This window comes from Leopardus geoffroyi, chromosome C1 (genome assembly GCF_018350155.1).
Source record: "Leopardus geoffroyi isolate Oge1 chromosome C1, O.geoffroyi_Oge1_pat1.0, whole genome shotgun sequence".
In the NCBI taxonomy this organism is placed as follows: domain Eukaryota; kingdom Metazoa; phylum Chordata; class Mammalia; order Carnivora; family Felidae; genus Leopardus; species Leopardus geoffroyi.
Window position 1 is genome coordinate 117,776,636 of NC_059328.1, and position 21,650 is coordinate 117,798,285.

The window sequence follows — 21,650 nt, forward strand, 5'->3', positions numbered from 1 at the left end:
GCCCAGCAAGTGGAGTAAATCCCCTGAAGGAAGCTCTGAGAAGGGAAAAGAGAACCGGAAAGGCAGGAGGGGGGTGCCTACAGGATAAGGTACAAATCCCCACCAAGGCCCCACCTTGGGATTTACCCACCTGCAATGCTATTTCCCCAGAGCCTCTCCTGCTGAGCCCCCCACCACCACCTAGGTTAGGGGTCAGTCCTAACTCACGCCCTCTGAGGTCCAGTTCCCATATTGCTGTGTTTTAAGTACCTGTTTCCACGTCGGTTTCCCCTTTACGCTCACCCCAGATGCAGACGCATCAACGTTTGATCCTGACTCAACGCACAAATGCCCCCTGGCACGGAGGCCTGCGGGACTCCCCTCCCCTCCCCTCTCTTGGCTTCCCCCCAGGCCTCGATCCCCACAGGGTCAGGGCTGCGCCGGGGGACCCATCAGCACTCTGGGGATGACGGGCTGAGAGCCAGGTGGAAGATGAGCAGAGGCTGGCTCAGGTCAGGGGCAGGTGCTGGAATCAACTCGTAATGTCTGCGGACGCCAGCACTGCCGGGAAAGTCTTCAGGGCAAAACCGCTTCGGGCATGTGAATGCACTCCTTTCCTTAAAGTATAAACTCCTTGAGCTTTTTGGCTTTCGGTTTGGAGGGGGCGAAGGTGCAACTGTCTTCAGTCGTCCTGAATCTGAGTTCATTCAACACTAGCCACTTCCACCAGGCTGTCTCCCTTCAACCGCAACGAGATCCAAGTCGTATACCTGAGGCGCACTGGTGGAGAAGTCAGTGCCGGGTCTGCCCTGGTCCCAAAGATCGGCCCCCTGGGTCTGTCTCCAAAAAAAGGGTTGGTGATGCCATCGCCAAGGCAACTGGTGACTGGAAGGGTCTACGGATTACGGTGAAACTGACCATTCAGAACAGACAGCCCCAGATTGAAGTGGCACCTTCCTGCCTCTGCCCTGATTATCAAAGCCCTCAAGGAACCACCAAGAGACAGAAAGGAGCAGAAAAACAGTAAGCACGGTGGAAATATCACTTTTGATGAAAGCGTCAACATTGCCCAACAGATGCGGCGCCAATCTTTAGCCGGAGAACTCTCTGGAACCATTAAAGAGATCCCGGGGACTGCCCAGTCCGTGGGCTGCAATGCTGATGGCCGCCACCCTCACGACATCATAGATGACATCAATAGTGATGCGGTGAATGCCCAGCTAGTGAACAATAACAACAACGGAAAATATCTCGATGAAGGATCATTTGGCAACCAATGGGAACAAACAAACGAAATAAATTAAGTTCCTTGAGCACAAAGACTTTGCTCCACATAGTGTGTAGCCCCCAAGTCGATAAATTACTGCACACCTACTGTGTGTGGGCACACACCATTCTCAAGGCAAGTACAAAATCAAGTGTTTTCTGCTTAAAGGGTGCTACTTGAGTCGTCACGCACTCAGAGGCGCTATTTTCTCCAAGTGGAATTGTAGACCAGAGAGTGGCGTTTTGGGGTCAGAGACGTGGTGTGGGTGGCTTTTCCACATCCTTCCAGTCATCACCCAGATCACAGCCTCTAGAGGATCGGGGGACTCAGGCCTTCACCCAGATCGGGGGGCAAATCTCACTTCTTCAAACACCTTGACATAAGTGACCCAAGTCACAAGGCTGTCCTGAGGAGGGGACTGGGCAGTGATGGACCCCCACCGGCGGTTCTGGGCTGGCTTTGGGGAAAGGAAGCTCTGTTTGTCCACTGCTGCCCCTTGGAGCTTAGGGATGGGCTCTGGGGTTTGCTGAGTCGGTTCAGAGTGAAAAGAACCTACATCTGGGGTCCCTGGTGGCTCAGTCAGTTGAGCGTCTGACTCTTGATTTCAGCTCAGGTCATGATCCCAGGGTCGTGGAGCCCTGTGTCGGGCTCTGTGCTAAGCATGGGGCCTGTTTGGGATTCTCTCTCTCCCTCTCTCAAAATAAATAAATAAGCATTAAAAAGAAAGAAACGGGGGCGCCTGGGTGGCCCAGCCGGTTGACCATCCGTCTTCAGCTCAGGTCATGATCTCACAGTCCGTGAGTTCGAGCCCCGCATCGGGCTGTGTGCTGACAGCTCAGAGCCTGGAGCCTCCTTCAGATTCTGTGTCTCCCTCTCTCTCTGCCCCTCCCCTGCTCATGCTCTGTCTCTCTCTGTCTCAAAAATAAATAAAAGCATTAAAAAAAAAATTAAAAAAAAGAAAAGAAACAAAGAACCCCCATCTGATTTCTGTGCTTCAGCCCTACCAAAGACAAGTGAGATTATGAGGCCGCCTGGCAGGGACCCACACCAGGGCCAAAACCACCTCTTTCGAACCCCGTCAGCCTTCTCCCTCTGGCTCCAAGAATGGCCTCCAGATTTCACCCCATCCAGCCCCCTGCCCAGGCAGCTCAGATACAGAGCAGCGCCCTGCCAATGATGGAAACGAGTTGTCCCCGAGCTCCTAACCAGTTTATTCCTCAGCCAGCTGGTCTCAGCTACCGTTATCACCCTCCCAGCCCCAACCACCACCCCCACCCTGACCTGCTGTGCGACCCTGGGTTAGTATCCCCCCATCTCTGGGCTCAGTACGCCACCTATGAGAGGGGCAGGCTGGACCCCCAGGGAGTGCGTGTCACAGCCCAACTGGGTGGAAAAAGGAATCCTGGCACGTGGGGAGCACAGACAGGCTCCACACGAATGGGCCCAAGCCACCTGCATCCATGAACCAGCAACCCTACGGCAGAACGCCAACAATCTCTGAGGCTGGAGGTCACCTGCCCACAGATGGTGCCGGGCCAGGAGGCGGGGAGCAGGGTGGCAGGTAGGAAGGCTAGCTGCAGATTCAGGGTAGCTACTATGCCTCTCAAGACTCCGGCGAGAACCAGGCGGGTGGGTGGCCTGGCATCCCTGGTTCGGGCTGTGCAGCACACCGCTCTGACTTGCCCAGCCACGGCCCTCCCCACACCTCCCAGGCAATGTCCTCACTCAGCTCTTCTGTACCTCTTCCAGGCTCAGCCAGTGGCTTTCCCGGGCTTTGCCAGGAACCGACGGCCAGCACCACCCTGGCGAGTGAAGCCAACAGGAACAGCCTGCCTTTGGCTGGCATCTTCGTGCTGGAGGTGGAAGGAGGGCATCCCAGGCCCACCTGCCAAGCTGCCCCTTCAGACCTGCCGGGCCCGAGCCTCTCCCAGGCTTTGCTCTCCCACTTTCACTCCCGGGAGCCCACCAGCTCTCGCACACCCTTCTCGTCTCCTGGCGGTCACACATCCCAGCCTAAATCAGGTGTCTGGGCCCCCGGGATCGGTGACCTAACATCCACTCCAGCCCCGTGTGGGTCAGCCGCAGCCTGAGTGCCTGTCCACTTAGGGAGGCCGGGGAAATTTCCAAGGGCTCCATGACTCGGCACGGGCGTGAGGTTCTTCATGCGGGTGGTGCATGTTCCCGGGGGCCTACCATATGCGACACATCGGGCTGTGTCCTTGACTACAGAGGTGAATTAAACACAGTGCTATTCTCCCACAGTCCCCAGCCCAAGCAGGGAGACAGTCATCAAGAGAACTGGATAGTGATAATACAGAATAAGCTTCCTGGTAGAGACAGAAACTCAAAGGGTCCTAGGGAGCGTTGGCTAGCCCGAGGGAAGTCAGGGAAGGCTTCCTGGAGGAAGGAGTGAATCCACATTTTCGAAGGGAGGGCAAGTCAGGTCTGGAATGGTCTACTAAAGCAGAGGGGGCTGCAGCAGATAGAGGACAGTGGTCTGGGTGTTGAGCAGCAGGCAGGGTGAGCACTCACCCTTGGTGGCTCCCACTGCCTATGGGAGAATGCCCAAACTTCCCATCAGGGCACGTCACGGCATGCAAAACCTCGGCCCTCCCTGCCTCCTCGGCCTCATTTCCACCAATGCAGACCTCACCCCTTACACAACCCAGGAAATCTGTGACCCCCGGACACTGCTTGTCAGGCCGCTGTGCTCATGCTCTTCCCCCAAAACACACATCCCTGCCTCCTCTGCCTGATTAACTCCTGCTTATACCTTTTTTTTTTTTTAATGTTTATTTATTTTTGAGAGGGAGAGAGACAGAGTGCGAGCAGGGCAGGGGCAGAGAGAGAGGGAGACACAAAATCGGAAGCAGGCTCCAGGCTCTGAGCTGTCGGCACAGAGCCCAACGCGGGGCTCGAACTCATGAACCGTGAGATCGTGACCTGAGCCGAAGTCAGAGGTGCACTTAACCAACCGAGCCACCCAGGTGCCCCCATCCTGCTTATACCGTTAAGGGTAAGGCTGGTGTCACTTCTCCCGGACTGGCACAGTGTTCCCTCAGGTCCCCACGTCAGCCTGGCCCCACAGCACTGCACTCGGGGAGACATTTCAACCCTCTGCTTCACCATCCGATCCCCGGGTGGTTTGGCTCTTGAACTTTCACCCCCAGCCCCAGACACATCACTGGCCACACAGAGCTGTCATAGTGAACCCAGTGTTCTGAAGTCAGCTGCCTCCTAAACCATCCCCCACACCGTGTCCACTAGCGGCTGCCACACAGTAGGCAGCTGGTCACGGTCATTTAACTGACCCCAGAGAGCCTGACTGAAAGACGAAGCCCAGCTGGTTGCTTGTACCTTAGAAGGTGCCAGACGGAACTCGCTGGCTTCCGACAACAAGAACGAAAACAGAAAAACAAAACAAAATACAACCCCCCCCCCCCCCCCCCGCCCACTACCTAAAACCATACCATTAGAGAGTCACCTCTTGGAAGCTTTTCCGTTTCCAAGAACAGCCTATTAAGACACAAACTGTCCCGGAAATAAGGTCAGGCCTTCAGTGCCTGTCATATGAAAAGTTCATTTCTTGAAGGAGAGGGGGACCGAGCGGAGAGGGCTGGAGGGAGGCAGCGGGAGGGGAGTAAGGGGAGACTGTGTGGGGACGGGATGGGGCGCCAAAAACACGGCACCGTTTTGCTGACGGCTGTCCTTGGCTCTCACTGCCGGTCCACACCCTCCTGATAAAAGGAACGTCTCTTTGCTTGTTCCTGCACTTCAGCGTTTCTTGGCATGACACCATATGCAAAATTAAGTGGCTTTGTAGTGTGGGCTGCTTGTTCTTTTCCCTCCTTTGGATGAAGCTCTCCAAGGCACACTCAATCAAGCCCCTTTTGTTCCCCAGGCCTTTTGAAGGCTTCCGGAGAGGAAATGAGAGCGCTCTTTAAAGCCCAAGTCGACACGCAGCCCTGCAAAATCAGTCTCCCTGCCAGCCCTGCCCCCCTGGGCCTGATGTGCAAGTTGGGGAGACATGGGTGGGCTCCCTGACCAGGACTGTCCCTGGGAAGACGCTCAAGGAGGTCCCCAGCCCACGTGAGACGCCACGGTGACACGGTGGGTTTCCTCCAGTGAGGGGAGCCTTCCAAACTGGCAAGAAGCTACAAAGGGGGCCACAGGTTTAGGCGGCCCTCGGTCACGGGCCTGTCACCCACAGTCATTTCTGGGAGCACGGTTCCCCACCCCAGGTCACGTCTGGTGACTGCGGGGCTTCGCACCCTATCTTGGGGTCTGCATGTGGAAGGGGCAGTCCAAGCCTTCCCGTTAGCCTGGACCCCAGGACTTCTTCCATGATGGCATCATGCCCCATCCCTCCATGGACACAGTTGGCCAAGGGATCCTCCCAGTCAGGGAGCCTCTTGGGGGCCCAAGGCATCCAGCAGACAGCCTCCCATCCCACTCAGGGATCCCCTACAGCAGCAGTTAGCAACTGGGGGCGAATGTGCCCCTCAGCGACATGTAGCAATGTCTACAGATCTCTGTTACTGTTCCCAAATCGTGCTGCCGGCAGCTAATGGGTAGAGGCCAGCGATGATTCTAGACGTCCTACAGTGGTCAAGACAGCTCCCCGCAACAGAGAATTATCCCGTCAAAATGTCTGTGATGCTGCGATTGAGAAACGCGAGCTAGAATATTCCAGACACTTCGTCATCCAACCTCTGCTTGAATACTCCCATGGATGAGGAGCTCACTACCTTATGCTATATGGAGAAGCGGTGCAGGGAAGACCTGGATCTGAAGCCTGGTTCAGCATCTTGCTGGAAGCTATGGGCAAATGACCCAGCTTCCTCTCACCTCAGCATCTCTTTTTTTTTTTTTTTTTTTTTTATTTTTTTCAACGTTTATTTATTTTTGGGACAGAGAGAGACAGAGCATGAACGGGGGAGGGGCAGAGAGAGAGGGAGACACGGAATCGGAAACAGGCTCCAGGCTCTGAGCCATCAGCCCAGAGCCTGACGCGGGGCTCGAACTCCCGGACTGCGAGATGGTCACCTGGCTGAAGTTGGACGCTTAACCGACTGCGCCACCCAGGCGCCCCTCACCTCAGCATCTCTTGATGGAAAATGGAGCCAGGAATTCAATGTTCCAGAATCGTTATGAATGACGGCACGACTACAAAATATCTAGTACAGCGCTTCACACACAGAAGGCACCTCAACCAAAGGAGGCCTGCTCCGTGGTGTCTGATTTTAGAATATGCCAGACAGTAAACACCAGCTATCCCAGTGACTGCCGAAAGGCCACCGCCTGCCAGAAAACATCTGCTAAGTCCCCGGCCTGCCTCACTGACACCGTCATGAATAAGGGATATGCAAGTTGTCCACTGCAGGGTCAGCTAGACTTGCAAAACCCTGGGCAGCAGCCTCCACGCTAACAGGAAAGAAATCGTTCTGAATCCACTGGTGTTACAGCAACACAATGGAAAAGGACCGCAGCTATTTGGTTTTAGGTCGTTGTTATAAAGACATGAAAAGACAGAAACGGTTAAGATCATACGGTGGATGAAAATAAAACCAAGGTGAATGCATATTCAACGCAACTAGGAGAATAAACCATATGTACAGGGAGGGACAACAGACAGAAAAAAATGTTGTGTTAGGATGATGGGATTTGGGTCACGTTGGGCTTTTGGCAACGTTCTTTAACATAACATTGCTTTTCCGTTAAAATGCTCCTTATTAAAATCTATAGAGAAAACAATAAGAGAAACTACAAATGTAGCCTTACTTCTTTTTTTCTTTAAATGTGTATTTATTTATTTTGACAGTGAGCAAGCACGAACGGGGGAGGGGCAGAGAGAGAAGGAGAGAGAGAATCGCAAGCAGGCTCTACACCATCAGTCTGGAGCCCAACGCGGGGCTCGAACTCACGAACCATGAGATCATGACTTGAGCTGAAATCAAGAGTCAGACCCTTTACTGACTGAGCCACCCAGCTGCCCCTGAAATATAGCCTTATTTCTGACCATGAAGGAAAAGGGTGGAGGAGAAACCTTAGGTGACATCCTGGGCCAGTTCCTTGGGGAGCCTCCGGGCTTCAGAATGGGGGCGATGCCTCCAGTGCTCTGACTCCAGAGGGCAGAGGGAGCAGGTCTGCCCACCCACCCAACTCCTCTGTCTGCAGGGTGACTCCCGTTCAGCATCCACCAGAACAAGTTGCACTCCCAGCTCAGCTCTGATTCGTCAGCACCTCTGTCCCTAGAGGAGAAATCCAGAGTGGGGCCTGGCCGCTCTCCACAGCCCCCATGGGGTCCAGCATCCACCACCAGGGCGCCTGGGTTCCCATCCTAAGTGAGGACCCTTCCCTTGGAGGCCAGGAACTGGGCTGAAAGATTCTCTCCTGATGAGGCTGCAACTCGGAGGGCAGGCCCCAGGCTGGACCCAAACGCTGGGGAGCACCCAATTAATTTATCAAAAATGTTTTGAGGGGTGCCTGGTTGGCTCAGTAGATGGAGCATGTGACTTCTGATCTTGGGGTCATGAGTTTGAGCCCTAGTTGGGTGTAGAGATTATTAAAAAAAAAAAAACAAAAAAAAAAACACAACCCTGCAAAAATATATATATTTGGAAAAAACCCTCAGAATCTCTGTCTCCCCACAACACGAAAAGACAGCTACTCCCTCTATATCTGCCCTCTCACCGAGGGTTCACTCCAGCTGTCCTCAAAGCAAATATGTAAAAGCCGAGAATTGTGTTAGCTGCTTCATTTCCCCTTGTGCTTTGCGGCTGAGGCCCCATGAGGGCTGGGGTGCACCAGGAGAGGTGGAGCCTGTGCCGAGACCCCCTGAAGTACACGTGGACCCTGCCCACCTCTCCCTCCGGCACCTCGTCCTTGCTTCTGGGAGAGACAAGGGCCGCGGAGTGCTGGACATGGAAGGGCCCAGAGAGAAAGCAAAAGGGCGAGATAAGGCAAAGTGGGGATGATTTGGGGAAGAGAAGGCAGGAGCTGATATTATAAAGAAAACACCTGCTTCCTCCCTCGAAGGGGACTGGACGCACCTTATCACCTCTCCAAGACCCGAGGAGGGGACCTCGGGAAGAATAATGAGTTCAGGGACTGCGTTTGTACTCCCGATGGGAGGACAGAATCACTGAGCGTGAAAGGAGAGCCCCCAACGTTAAAAGCCACAGTGCTGTTTTACATCGCGCCCTGGGGCCCATCCACCTGCTGCCGCTGGATACCTGCAAGGCAGATGCCATCAGCCCACCTCATAGGTAAGAAATTATGCTCAGGAGGATCCAGCAGCATGCCCAGGGTGACATCCTCCCTCGATCCCCCTGCCTCCAGGCACAAAAAAGGGTGCTCCTGCCAGTAGGCCCTGCCTTTCCTGTATCTCCCCCTCCCCAGTGTCTGAGTTCCGTTTTCCTGGTTCCAAGAAGCTTGGTTAAAAATGGGGATGTTTTCGAGGGGCGCCTGGTGGTTCAGGTGGTAAAGCATTTGACTCTTGATTTCAGCGCAGGTCATGATCTCACGGCTCGTGGGTTCGAGTCCCTAGTCGGGCACAGAGGCTGGCTGGGATCCGCTCTCTCTCTCTCTGTCTCTGCCCCTCCCCTGCTTTCATGCATGCGCTCGCTCTCTCTCAAAATAAATAAATAAACTTAAGAAAATGGAGAGATCCAGGAAAACTGAGGTGGAGATACCAACACGCGTGGAGTGCCTTCCCATACGGGAGTTCCTCACGTGTCATCTCACTTCCACCTTCCTGCACTTTGACCTCCCATGAGGATGGTTCTTTAATGATCCCATCGTAGAGACCAGTAAACTGAGGCTCAGAGACACCAACAGCAAACTGCCCAGAGCCACAGAACCGGGGCAGGTGCGGTCAGGTTGGGCTCCGGCCCTGTTCTCCTCAGGAGCGTCACACCCACCTGGTCAGAGGCCGTTTGCCCACGTTTGTCCCCACTCAAGAGACTGGGTGGGGAGATGTCAAGGAGGCTGGGGACGGCCAGGCTGAGCGGCAGCAGCGGTGGGCACTTGGCTTCTGTTTTCATCTCATCTCCCGACAGGCCCAGATAAGGGCACAGCCCATCGTGACAAAAAGGGGTTCATGCCAAGGGCCGATGAGGAGTGCAGGGCAGGTGAGGGAAACACTGAAGCCACTCGGGACTCGGGAGCATCGGGGCAGAGGGTGAGCCAGCTCCAGGCCCCGGGACAGCTGGGGGTGCCGTGGCCATGGTTGGCCAGCAGCCCGACAGCCATGGGTGGAGGTGGATTGATGGGTCACTGCACTAATCTCCTGAGAAAAGGCCAGAAACCCTCCAGAGAGCTTGACATCCAGGCCCCATGGAGCTGGGGTTTGCCTGGGCTCCAAGGTCCGGAGTGCAAGGACAGAGCCGCAGAGCAGGCCAGGGACGGGCTGGTGCTGATGAAAGCCCATGGAAATCAGAGGGCTGAGAGACCAGCCCCCTAAGCCTGTGGGAGCCGGGGAAGAACCAGGGGAGCAGAGGCCCGGCTGCCAGGTCTGTGCCCGACACATCGCCACGTCTGAGGGACAAGCCATGGAGACAGAAAGAGGACCCAGGAGCCCGGGCCCCAGAGCCTGCCCCCGCAGCAGCACTCAAAGCAAGGCCGGCAGGTCGCCGGCAGGAAAGGAGAGACGGAGCCCTGACAAGTGCAGGTGGCAGGGGACAGCGGCAGAGCAGGGAGCAGAGCACACAGAGCCCCGCCAGCGTCCGGGCTGCAGGCAGGGAGAGCACATGCTGGGCTGGAGTCTGGGTTTTCTTCCGGAGGAACTGGGGAGCTATCTAAGGATAGCAAAGAAGTGATATGGTCAACGTGAATTTACACAGTGAGGTTTGGCATCACAGTACAAATGCTCCTTGCTGTTGGGCAAACCTATAGCACGTTCTCGATGGCCCTTGGATTGCCCACACTTTACCTCCTGGGCCAAACCCCTGACCCTGCAGTTTCTGAGCCTTGCAGGAGGTATCCAGAAGTCAGGGTGGGCTGGAGGGCAGGCCCAGTGGCAAATGTCAGTGTCACTGTGATTCCTGTTGAAGGAAGGTCAAGCCAATGAGGCTCCCAGGCCCGCATCCCCTCAGATCCCACACCAGCTGCCTGCTGGAATCACCCCGTTCCTGTTGGGAAAGTGGAGCGAATGGTAGCCACCCCCCGGGTCCCTGCAAAGACTTCCCAGTGTCTGCCCTGAGCTGTCGTGTGTCTGTCTCCCTCTCCCTTATCTTACTCTCTTTCATTCCTGTTTTTCTCTCCTCCTCCACCTTCCCTCGCCTCCTTCTTTCACATCCAGCAGCGGGACAGCCAGCCGGGGCCCTTCAAGTCAGTAGGGACAGTGGTCTCTGCTTATCAGAACCAAAGAATGTTAGACGGCACACAGCTGGCCACGGCCTCCAACCCCCTAGCCAGAGCGCAGCAATTAGACCTTGGTCTGAACATGTCTGCCACACCAAACTCAAGGAGAGTCCGCTTTCAAGCTGCTAAAGTGTGTGTGTGTGTGTGTGTGTGTGTGTGTGTGTGCGCGCGCACGCGTGTGTGTGTGTGTGCGTTCACAACACGATTCCCTTTTTATGGTAACTGCTAAGTAAGACCTGAGTGATAGATGCCCTTCTGAGACCCAAGAAACCCAAAGGTATTTACATACTGGGAAGAAAAAAAAATGTTTTGCGGAATCCACATTCCTTCACCATGCAGTGATGTCTACTGAGCTGAAAAAAAAAAAAGATGGGTGTTGTTTTCTTCCCCCATTTGCCTAGGCACAAACATCCCACGCACACACGCACATGCACACTCGCGCACACACACATATGTGCACACATATGTACACTCTCTGCCTCCAGACAGCTCAGACCTGCACTCGCCTGGGTTTGGAAAGGAAGCGGAGCATGAGGCCCCGGAAGGCAGGACAGCACAGGGGTCAGGAGCAAGGCTCAGGGTTGGGCCGCCTCGGAGCCTAACCCCTGCCCTGCCGGTTTGCTGTGCGCCCTTGGGCCAGCTTCCCCTCGGAAAGGGGAGCTCGACTGCAGACTTGCTATGCCGAACAGAGAAAGCCCTCGGCAAATGCCGACCGTGACCAGTACTGAACCAGAAGAGGCTAAATCCTCTTGCTGGCAGGAAGGACCAGACCCTCCAGAAAACGGCTCTGGATCTCTCAGGCCTTGTTCCAGGCTGGTCCACATCCCAACTCCTACTCCGAGTCTGGTGTTTGGACTTTCTGGCACTTTCTACCAGGCGCCGCCCTGCTCCACACCTGCAGTGCCCAAGGCCGCCCTTGGGGACCTGACAGGACAGGGACCGGCTGCGGGGGGCCTGGCCCCAGGGGCTCCCACACTCCCCTGTGTGAGACCCATTGCCGGTAGGATTTCACAGGCCACAGCTTGTGCTGGGAGGCAATGGGGCCGGCAGCCTTTCCAGACGGGACCTGGAGAAAACTGCTCCACCAACCTGAGCCACAGTTCTCAGATTTGTAAAATGGAGGGATAATCACACTGACGTCGTAGGATGGAGGGGAGGCATGTCCGTCTGTCTGTCAGTGCCTTACACAGCCAGGGCACATAAGCACTCAGCACAGCACTGGCCTGATGCCACCTCGATTTTTATTTCACGCGGGGAAGGACGTGGGTGTATGTGGAGAGGAGTTTCTGCTCTTGCCTGTGCCTTGCGCTGCCCTGACAGCCTGGCCCCTGGGACAACCCCTCTGGGGCCTCTTAACCCGGATCCTCTAGCTTCTATTTCCTCTGAAGCATCCCCCCGCCACCCCCCTCCTATCCTCCAGGCAAGGGCGGTGGCCCAGGTGCCCAAGGCAAGCTCGGGCTGGACCCAGGGCCATGCTCCCTCCTTCTACCCAACACTTCCAGGCGCGACCCGGGGCAGGTGTGTGTCACAAAGCCTCCGATGTTTCCAATCCTACCTGGTAGCTGTCCTGTCACAGCTCTCGAGAGCTGGACAAGCAGTCCAGAGGCCCCAGGTTTGTGTGGCAAAGGGGGCCGGGTCCTCCAGCGTCTCACCAGCGTCTCACCGGGCCTACCTGCCTGGAAGCCCCTGGACATGCCTTCCACACACACACTGAACACCGGCAGACGGGTCCTGAGGCGACTTCACCCCCAGCCACGCACAGAATCGGGAGTCTCTTATCTGCCTGTGCCTCAGATGTCCCAGAACCTGGGCAGGGCTCCCGGCCAATGCTGCTCACGGACCTGAGACCAGGGCTCGGCCCAGCGCCAACGTCACCTGCCCTGGGAACCTGGCAGACGGCCCACTTTTCTCCCCTAATTATTTTCTTTGGCTGCGTGGGCGTGGCGTGAGCTAAAGAGATTGAATCAGGACCGACAAGGGGAGCAACCTGAGTCACAGGAGAGGTGGGACAGGGCGAGGAGGTGACCATGGGTTCCCAGAGACTGGGGGGAGGGCCAGGGAGCCCAGGGCTGCCAAAGAAATGGGCGCCTCGTGACCCGAGGAGGAGGCTGGGGGCGGGGAGGCCAGGGCACCCCTCGCCAGCCCTGGGCTTTGATGACCATCACAGGGATCTTTCACTCAGTGAGGAAAGTCTGGCCCAAGAGGCCTCGAGGTTTCAGGAGGAGAACCCATCAATTAGGTGGCCACGCGGCTCTGTTTGCACTGGGCACTTCGAGAACTTCCCTCCTCCCAACCCGTCAGGTCCTGCACCATCGGAACCGCGCCAGCCGCTGTGTGCGGCCAGCCTGATGTTCAATGCCACTGGCTCGTCCCTGGCCAAGCCGTGCCGCCCAGCCAGTGAGAGCTGCCTGCGCCCGCCCCCCCCCCCACCACGACCCCCAGAGGCTTCTGCATCCCTGAGAGTCTCTAAGCTCCCCACCCTGTCCATGCGGGGCTCAGATGCCCCAACCTACAGCCCAGATGCACTCCTCACTGCTCCCCCAAACAGGACATCTACTTGGAGGAAATGTCTGCCCAGGACCCCAAGCGTATCTCCAGCTGCTTCTGTACTCCCCGCATTTCTGCCCCCCAGGCTGTGCCGGGTGCAGTCTGCTGATCCACGGGGGGCACCGCACACCAGACCCCTGGCTGCCTCCCAGCCCCCAGCCCCTCTCTAAGCCACACTCCGGGAGATGCACCAGCAGCCCCACACCCATGGCAGGGGCTTGGGCAGAGAGCGCTGACCACGGGGACCTGTCACCACCTCCCCTTCCCTGCCTCATTCCAGTGCTCACACACACACACACACACACACACACACGCCTACTCGCACGCAGACTCACGCTCACTCACATAAATTCCGACTCGACTCACACACACACGTATATACTCACACTATCACTTACACACAGTCACACACTCACGCTCACCCTGGTTCACGCTTACACTCACAACGCTCATTCACAAACATTCACACGTACACGCACACTCACAGGAACCACTGAGAGTGCCGCCCCCAGTGTTGGACACCCTGGGCCCTCCTCGCCAACACTGCCTCTGCTCACTGTGGGGGAGGTGGCAGGGCGAGGTCCTTCTGGAAAGGGAGGCTCCCTGGCTGTGACAGGATGGGCCGTCCGTGCGGGAGAAGCCCTGGCTTGGGGGCAGAGAACCCCTTGCTCGGGGCTCCCGATGCGGTCCCCTAGGCCACCAGCCCCTGCCACGCAGGCTGGCTCCAAAGGCCCCAACTGGCTGGACCCTTCCTTCAGCCCCTACTATCTCCTCTGGCGCCTTTAGGGAGAACACCTGCCAAGATGCCCCCACCCCCTGCTCGGACCCACACCTGTGGAGTCCCTACACCCCACCCTTGCCTTTGGACCTCACATCTTCCTGCTCACACAGAGGTGGGCTGGACCCGGAGGACCGGAGACCAGTGTTAAGCCCAGAGTTGGCCAGGCCCCCTGCATCCCACCCTCCATCCACGGGACCCAGCTTCCACCTCAGACTCATCAGGTGCTTGCAACACGGGTCAGACTCCTTCCCCCAACCTCCCCCCACCCCTTGCAAGCGTGTCTAGGGCAGGGGAACAGGCCCAGGGCCTAAGGAGGGCCAGGAGTCTGCTGGGAAATGCAAGTTAAAAATACCTGCCTGTTCCAGCCACCACACACGCTGGGGCGAGCGGGCAGGCCAAGGCCGTCCCCACTCTCGTGAGCCTTCCCTGGGAAGTGAGCAGGCGGGAACCCGACTGGGGGCCGACCTCCCCACTGCGGCATCCTGGGGCTGGGACTATGTCCTGTCACTTCTGAGCCCCCAGCACAGGCCCCTCGCAGAGGAGGCCTCCTTCAGCTTTTCTGAAGCAGCAAATGCATGGGTCTCCCGCCCAGTCTAGAACACACCTCAGCTCACAACTCCTTCATCAGGCCCCAGGACTCCCTCTGCCTTCAGCATCACACTCCCAGATCACTGCCTAGTATTTTCCAACCGAAGGGAACCCGTGGAGCCTGTCACCAAGCCCCTCATCTTACAGAAGACGACCTGAAGCCCAGACAGGGGGAGACACTCTCCCAATGCTGCACAGCAGGGCCAGACCAGAACTCGCCACCTACTCCTAGCCCCAGCCCTCCCTTCATAGCACACCCAAGGCTTGGGATAGTTGGGGAGGCAAGGAAGTGAAAGGTGGGTTGGAGGCTAGAGCAGTACTTGGCCACCCAACCCCAAGACCCTCAGGCCTCATCACTGTCCAGCCTGTGTCAGGTGATCGCCCGGGACAGCCACAGGCACTGGCAGGCCTCTCCCACCCAGAAAGGAAGCAAGGACACGACCAACACCCCAGCGCAGCAGGTACTTCGGAGGCAGATGGGGGAGCCCATGATTGGGCCATAATGCATCCCCACGGCCCATAGGGTGTTTCCTGGGGAGGAGGGCTCAGCTTTCACCAGCATCTCCATGACCCACTGCTACCGAAACTGCCCTGGACCGAAGTCCCGGGTTCTAGACACCTTGACTCTCACTCCTGTGCACCTGTGTGACCTTGTCAACAGCAGGGGACCCTGACCTCACCCAGAGCCCCCAGAGCCTGAGGCTACAGACCTTCCCGGTCCCCAGCAGGCCTCCCTTTAAAAGGTGACAGACTGCAAGGCGTCAGTCTAGCACTCAGACAGAGCTGGATTCCGAAACTAGATGGGGCATCTTACGAGCTGTGTAACCCAACCTTTCTCAGTTTCCCTCATCTGGAAATTGAGCATAGCATAACCTGCGCGGGGAAGATTAAATGTGTCAATCCATGTCAGGACTAGTGCCCAGCAGGTACTCAGTGCCCCTGCTTCCGCCCATCCCCCACCTTCCCAGGCATCTCATGGAGGTGGCCTGGGCTCAGGAGCTGCAGGTGATAGAAAACCGGCACCCAGTTGAGCCCCAACCCCTCTCGGAGGGCCTGCTGGAACTGTGCCTTGCTGACAGGACAGTCCCAGTCCCGGGCAGAGCTGAGCAGGAATTAGTACCTGCCTGGGCAACAGATTGAGAGAAGGCCCAGGGGCCAGGGGCCATGGAATACAAAGTGACAGGAGCCCAGGGAAAGGGTGAGGTCTGCTATTCCACAGGCTGGCATGTCTCAGCCACAGCCACAGCCACAGCCCGTGCTCACTGGGCCCACGCTCTGGGCCAACATACGTGAGCCGTTCGGTCTCACAGTCTCCCCAGGGGGAGATGCTATGATTCCCATTTTACAGAAAAGGAGACCCGAGGCACCTTGCTCAAGTTCACACTTGAAATTCAAGTCTACGGGGTGGCCCAGATCCCAAGCTCTGAATCACTGTGCTCTCCTGCCTCCGAGGATCAGATCTGTTAACTGGAGAGGCATACGGGGGAGCAAGGTGCCTCCACTCCCCCAGGCAGACCCCAGTGTGCCCCCCCCACCCAGCACCAGGAGCTGCGTTCCTGCCCACCTGCAGAGCACAGCCGTCTGCGCACATCTGAAGCCATCATGGCGGGCACGCATGAGAACACCACCAGCTACCCCTGGGTGGAAACCGCCCGACGGTTCCGGGAGAGGTAAAGTATATAAATAACATGAGCGTCACGGAGCGTAATTATTAAATGTTGTCATTTCGGAAGGAAATTAATTAGCAATGGTTGTAGCTGTCTCGTGTCTGCTTAAGCAGCGTGCATCTCAATTAAAATTTAATTGCCACAGTTTCAATCGCAGCAGGTTAAACGCCTTGAGATGGTGAGCGGGCTCGTGTCTACGTAAAGCTTGAATTAGTGTGGAGCGGATGACCTGTCACGGAAGGGGAGGGGAGGCGGCGGACAAGGAAGCAGGCAGGACAGCTAGGTGCCACGCGCTGGTGCCCACCAGGCCTGGCCAGAGGCAGCGTTTCAGACGGACGGCTGGCACGGAGGATGGCTCCTCGAACCCCCACACAGACCCACCAGTGGGAAAGGGGACGTTAAGCCTGGCACAGACTCTCAAGGGAGCCCTGCCTTCGGGCAGTGGGCCGTGTAACAGAACAGAGTCTGGGGTGGGAAGGTCAAAAGCTAGCTGGCAACGTGCCATCCGCTGGAGGAAGCAAAGGTTCAAGGCAAGCACGGCCAAATCCTATGCCTCCAGGGTCATGCAGAGAGGCAGGCCACACTGGAGGCAATAGAGAAAGGTGAAGACTGGGGCAAACCCGAGCAACAGGCCCACCGTGGAAAGCAGGGCAGCCACCGCTCCCCCGCTGGCTAGCTCTTGCCAAGCAAGGCCAGCGTGCCAGACTCCCAACAAAGCCAAGGATTCTTTTATTTTGAGGGGGAGAGGGGCAGAGAGAGAGAATCCCAAGCAGGCTCCGTGCTGTCAGCACAGAGCCCCGTGCGGGGCTCAGTCTCACAAACCATGAGATCATGACCTGAGCCGAAATCAAGAGTCGGACACTTAACTGACTGAGCCACCCAGGCGCCCCCACAAGGATGGGGTTTATAATTTCCTATGTCCTGAGTTTTAAAACACAGTGGGGGCCTAACCTAAGAGTTATCAATATTTGACCATTTGTCCAGGAATTTCTGTAAATATAAAACACCACAAAAGTTATCGTTAAATAGATTAACGTTAAATAGATTATCGTTAAATAGATTAGTGGCTTCCAGGGGGTGGGGAATAACTTCTAACTGGGCATGGGATTCCATTTTGGGGGTGACGAAAATGTTCTCAACTTAGGTTGTGGTGACGGGGGTACAACTTTGTGAATATTCCAAAAGCCACGGAATTGTACATTTTGAAAGGGCGCATCTTACGGTACGTGAGGTACGTCTCCATCAAGCAGTTATCAAAACATAAGGAAGTTAGGGTCTTTATCTCAAAGGCACCCCGCGGCTGCCAGTTTTCCCAGCAGAGATCTTTCACGCACATCGAACACGTCCTGAAGGACCCATGCAGGCTGGCTCGGGGTTAGGAGCTGGGCAGACAACAGGGGAGACCCCGGTCCCCCCCACCACCCAGCCCCAGCAAGGCTTATGACACTCTTCTCAATCACCAGATTGTCATCAGGGAGGCTGCCACCTCATCTGAAAATTAGGACGCTTCGAGGCACCTCCGGTCAGGAGCCCAGCCCCAGCAAGCCCCCAGTGGTCTTCCAACTTATCGCTCGCTCCACGGAGACAGAAGCCCCACTTTAAGCCCCGAAGCCCCACCTGCATCCCAGTGTTTACAGCCCTGCACGTGCGGTTCTGCTGATGTGGCCACCGCCACCCCTCACCCCCCGCCAGCCCCAGGCCAAAGGGGCGCTACCTGAAGGCAGGTGCCGTGTGGCAGAGGCCCCCAGAGGAGGCACAACTGACGAGTGATGCTTATCGCCTCTCTTTAGTGCCAACCAACCCACCGCCTGGCACAGAGGGTAAGTGGGGTGGCAGGCAGCAGCTGGGGGGCTGGCGTGGCACCCGGAAGCAGGAGACAGAAAACGTGCCAGCGTGTCAGGCTGCACGCGGCCTGGATGAGACATGCCAACTTGCCTACCTGACAAGCAGCACCCGGCCCGAGCTGTCAGGACGGGCGATGGGACGCCACACAACAGCACGGGGCTCTTCCCTACCCAGGCTGCAGGCCTTGCCTTTCCTTTTCAAGGAACCACAGTCTCAGAACGTCGCCCACCTACGGGCACACTGATATTCTAACCCTGTAACCTGTACGGGTCTACACTCGAAGACCATCTCTCGCCTTTTCCCCAAAACGACCCTAAGAGACTTTATTCAGGGGGGTCAGTTGGTGGAGCGTGTGACTCTGGATCTCAGGTTGTGAGTTCGAGCCCCATGCTGGGTGTAGAGATTACTTAAAAATAAAACTCTTGGGGCACCTGGATGGCTCTGTCAGTTGAGCATCCGACTTCAGCTCAGGTCATGATCTCACAGTTCGTGGGTCCGAGCCCCGCGTCGGGCTCTGTGCAGACAGCTCGGAGCCTGGAGCCTGCTTCCGATTCTGCGTCTCCCTCTCTCTCTGCCCCTCCCCCACTTGTGCTCACTCTCTCTCTCTCTCTCTCTCTCTCTCTCAAAAACAAATGAACATTTACAAAAATAAATAAATAAGTAAAATTCTTATTAAAAAAACTTCGTTCAGGCTGTAACATCTACAAAAGTAAATAAATAAAAATAAATAAAATAAAATTCTTATGAAAAGAACTTCGTCCGGGTCGTAAAACTTCCACACTGACCCACTTGTTCCCCTTCGAGTAATCTACCCACAGAGGGGCCTCCACAGCTGTTACCTACAGAGTTGTTTGTCACTGGAAGATGCAGAACACCAACACAGTGAAAACAGCTCCAAATGGCCCCGAAGGAGTGCTGGCTAAGTAATCACAGCACGTCCGAATGACGGAACACTCGTCATTGAAAATAATATTTGCAGACGTATTTAATATCATGGGAAGGACTTATGTTAAAATACCGAGTGATAAAATCCAGGATGCAAACCGGCAAATGTAACAAGAAGTCTTAACCGGGGTGGCAATCTGGAGGAGGGGTCCTAGAAGGAAATGGACCTGGTTGTTGCCAAATAGTGGCACCATCGACCGGTTTTTTTTTTTTTTTCTTCATTTACACTTTCCTGAACATTCCACATGACCACTTTGACCATTTGTGTATCATTATTTTGTTAATAATATATAATATTTGTTGGTTTATAATTATTCAAAATATGCTCTCCACCATTTGTCCACAGCATGAGATATTCCTCTCCCCTCCCCACCAGTGCCAGGTGCCAGGTACCCAGAGCTGGGAGCCTCTGAGCCTGAGGCCGGGCCTTGGGGCACTCAGCACGGCTCCCTCCTCCAGCTCAGCCTTGAACTGGCCACTCTGGGTGTTCTTGGGAACCCAGAATGAACTGTTTCCAATAAAATATTCACTCTGCCGTTTACCGAGTGCACCCTAGCTGCTAGGCGCCACATCAGCCCCTGGAGATAACAAAATTAATGTGGTCTGTACCCCCAGAGGACTTTGTTTAGTGGGAGCAAAAATCAAGGAGACCAGTAATTAATTGTGGAACAGGACCTGAGTCTGGGAGTTGGGGAAGAAATGGGGAGAAGCAGGGGCTGCCAGAGGAAGGAGGCCTTGGGTGTTATGGAAGAATTTGGACATTATCCTGCACTAAGGTTTGCATAAGACCAATATCGCCACCCCCCCCTCCTGATGCGTGACAGACACTGCCAACCAATCATAGCACTTTTCCCAGCAGCCCTTGGGGTCCTCCTTGTGCAGGATGGCAGACAGCCTCTCCCAATCCAACTGTCCTGGCACAAATACAAACCCGCCCTCCACCTGTGCGTGCAGGCGATGCAGAGTCTAAGCAGGGGAGTGGCATGGCCACATGTGACATGGATCATTCTGGAAACGAGGGTGGCTGGGCAGCAGAGAGGCCAGGCAGCAGACAGGTGTGCAAACCCAAGCACTGGAAGCATACATCATGAGTGCACAGCCCACGAGCAAGGTGGAGGCTCTCCCTGGGGAGGTGACAGGGCCAGAGGGGAGCAGGCACACTTCTATGCCAGCTTCCTTCTAACCTTCTATGCCTCCCTCCTATCTTTGGGGAGGCCTGGCCCAACCAACCCTGCAGCCCGTCTGGAAGGAAGAAGATCCAGCACTTGGCTGAGCAGCTGAGCACACAGAAGGTCCGCACCAGGCAGCTTACCGCCGGGGTGGGCAGAAGGCCTCCGAGGACAGCCCCGGGCACGTGGCCAAAGGCTCCCAGCCTCCCAGCCAGAGGGGTGGGCTGAGCCACACTCACTCGACCTGCTCCTCCAGAGCACGTGGCTTCGGACAGCACATGTCTCACCGTCTCAAGGATGCTTGCAACCATCGTCGAGAAAGAGAAAGGGCCCTTGGCAACCACACAGCCTCACCTGGTCATTTTACAAAGGGGGATGCCCAGCCTCGGAAATACAGAGCCATCTGCCCGAAGTCGCAGAGCTGGTGAGAGACGATGCTAGAGCCTGCCCCCAGTGCAGTGCCTTCCCACAGCATGGCTCCAGCTCTTGAGTCCAGCAGAGTGCCCAGCACAGGAGGCACCCGCTACATAGTCGCCGATTGGCCGAGGGACGCAGAGAAGGGCGGTGCAGGGCCCGACACCCTGACTGAGCTTTGGACCCAAGCCTGCCGGCCGCCATCCCCCGGACCAGCCTGCCTTCCCCCTCACGGTTCACAGGGACAGGCGTAAGGCCTTATGGAGCCAGGACTCACGCAGAGCCCAGCAGCAGTGCCCTGATCAGGATCAGACGGCTGCTTTTTTGTGTTCACTCAGCCGTGGTTTTCAAAAGACTCTGATTTGCTGCCATGGAGCCACATGTGGCCAGGCAAAATGGGGATCCCTAGCGGGCTCTGTGCCTGGGCGAGCAGGGCACAGGGATGGATGTCATACCCAGGGTCTGGGCTCCAAAGATTAACTCAGACTCAGCAGGTGGGAGTCTAAGGGGCGTGGACGTGTGTGGTGAGCCTCCAGAGAAGTCTTTCCATCTAGTCCCGGCAGCCCACCAGGCAGGTGGAGCTAGCCAGCGCCTGCGGCTGAGCCCTGATGATCAGCACCTCAATTACTACAGCAGGAATGTAAGAGAACGCCTGCCAGGTGCCCCACACACTGCCGAGTGCATCCCATGGGTGGCCTTCACCGAGCCGCACAACCCTCTGAGGGCTCCCAGCCCCGTTTCCAAGATAGGGAAGCTGAGGACCCCAGAGCCTCACTACGTTGCCCCAAACCACAGCAGGAGAGGGGCAGACCAGAATTTACACCCGAGCGTCACTTCTTATCCTTCCTGTCTCCAATCACCTGCCCCCCAGGAAGCAGGCAGCACGTGACCATCCTCCTGCACTGACATCCCCAACGCAGACCGCCTTCCCCAGTGTCACCCAGTCACTCCTGAATGCTTTTATTATCTGCACCAGACCCCGAGCCGGGCCCACACAAGGGAGACAGGCAGGAAAACCATAGCCAATACTGGAACTGTGCCCAGGGGGGGACCCAAAGTGGGGAGTAGTGGGGTGACGGCGGGGT

The 21,650-nt window shown here is 56.4% G+C and overlaps 1 protein-coding gene and 1 pseudogene across 1 annotated transcript in view; one reads left to right on the top strand and one right to left on the bottom strand.

The window, feature by feature from the left end:
• The window catches only part of GLI2 (GLI family zinc finger 2), a 257,356-nt gene that overhangs the window by 197,806 nt on the left and 37,900 nt on the right, over positions 1–21,650 (bottom strand). The window lies entirely within an intron of this gene.
• On the top strand, positions 328–1,883 carry LOC123596869 (annotated as a pseudogene).